We start from the raw sequence: 2,019 nt of genomic DNA on the forward strand, positions 1-2,019 counted from the left end.
TAGTTAGATACTGGAGTCACCAAGGATTAAGGCAGGAGTGAGGGTAGAGAGGAAGACACAGAGACAGGAGCCCGATTCCTTCATGAATACAGGAGGAGTGACCAGGAAGGCAGTGGGCAAGTCAGATTCTCAGATGGAATGAGACCGAAGGAGCTGGATGTTGGGAAGGAGGGAGGACGGGAGGTAGGAGAAGTGCCTCGTAAGAGACAACGGGGATCAAAGAAGAAATCTTTGTTTTTTGTTTTAAATTTTTATTGAAGTATAGTTGACTTACAATGTTGTGTTAGTTTCAGGTGTACAGCAAAGTGAATCAGTTATACATATACATATATCCACTCTTTTTTTTTTTAGATTCTTTTCCCATATAGGCTGTTACAGAGTACTGAGTAGAGTTCCCTGTGCTATACAGCAGGTTCTTATCTATTTTATATATAGTAGTGTGTAGATGTCAATCCCAATCTCCCAATTTATCCCTCCCCCACTTTATCCCCTGGTAACCACAAGTTTGTTTTCTACATCCATGACTCTACTTGTGTTTTGTAAATAAGTTCCTTGGTATCCTTTTTTTTTTTTTAAAGTTGAGTGTCTCCCATTTTTTAAAAAAAATGTATTTGTTTATTTATTTATTTTTGGCTGCGTTGGGTCTTCGTTGCTGCATGTGGGCTTTGTCTAGTTGAGGCGAGCGGGGACTACTCTTCGTTGCGGTGCGCGGGCTTCTCACCGCGGTGGCTTCTCTTGTTGTGGAGCACGGGCTGTAGGCGCGCGGGCTCAGTAGTTGTGGCACGCGGGCTCTAGAGCGCAGGCTCAGTAGTTGTGGTGCGCGGGCTTAGTTGCTCCGCGGCATGTGGGATCTTCCCGGACCAGGGCTCAAACCTGCATCCCCTGCATTGGCAGGTGGATTCTTAACCACTGCACCACCAGGGAAGCCCCTAGATAACCTTTTAAGTCCATACCAGCTCTCACATTCTAGATCTTTAAAATTCTTCTTTTTTTTGGCTACACCGCACAGCTTGCATGATCTCAGTTAAGGGTTGAACCCAGACCACGGCAGTGAAAACCCAGCATCCTAACCAGTAGGGCCACCATGGAACTCCCTAGATCTTTAAAATTCTGCGGACCTCAAAACAATGACAGCTGCAACAAATTCTGTGCAACTTTATAACCAGTGAAAGATGAAGATGTTACACAGGCAGGTGACTGAGTCTCAGAATGAATGCTCTGCCCTGGATTCTTAGGTATATTGGTTTTACAATGTAAGAGCAAAAAAATTTGTCCTGGTATGTGGAATATCCCAGAATGCTTCTTTCCATGCCACTGTGAGCAAATTCAGCTCAGTTTCAACTAACTTTCCCTCAGTGACCACTTCCTAAGTGCCAGGCAGTTTGCCAGTGGAATGGACAGTGAGAAAGGGATCGGGGGTAAAAGAGAGAAACAGGTAGAGTGCAAAGGAAGCCCACAGGTGCAAATGCCTTCCAGGTTGGAAGGATCTAGGAAGGCTTCATGAAGGAGGTGGCAGAGCAAATTGATTCCTCAGATATTTGTTTCTATTTAATGTGTATTTACTGAGCCATTACTCTGTGCCGTGCACTGTACAATATGAAAGCCCTGGGGATACAAGGCTGAAGAAGACACAAAGCCACAGTCCTTGTCTGCAAGGAGTTCCCAAGCAAGCAAGCAGCAGTTATGATAGCATGTGACAGAGGTGAACGGAGAAGGCTCTAGCCCGCAAAGGGACACCCCACCTTCTCAGGGAGAGGCTTGCGAAGGCTCCCAGGAGAAAGGGGCAGGGTTAACCTTGTGCTTAAAGGATGTAGAGGAGTGATCCAGGCAGGTAACGAAAGGAAAGGCATTCTTTGCAAAGCCAGCGGCACGTGTGAAGGCCTGGTGGTGGGAGAGATCACAGCATATCTGGAAGGTGATACGCAATTCAATATTTCCAAAGCAGAAGGCATGCGAGTGGAGGGTGACAAAGTGAAGGCTGGGGCCTGTTTGTAAGGATCTGAGTGATCAATGAACACA

Source organism: Balaenoptera physalus (genome assembly GCF_965194825.1).
Source record: "Balaenoptera physalus genome assembly, chromosome: 2".
Taxonomy (NCBI): domain Eukaryota; kingdom Metazoa; phylum Chordata; class Mammalia; order Artiodactyla; family Balaenopteridae; genus Balaenoptera; species Balaenoptera physalus.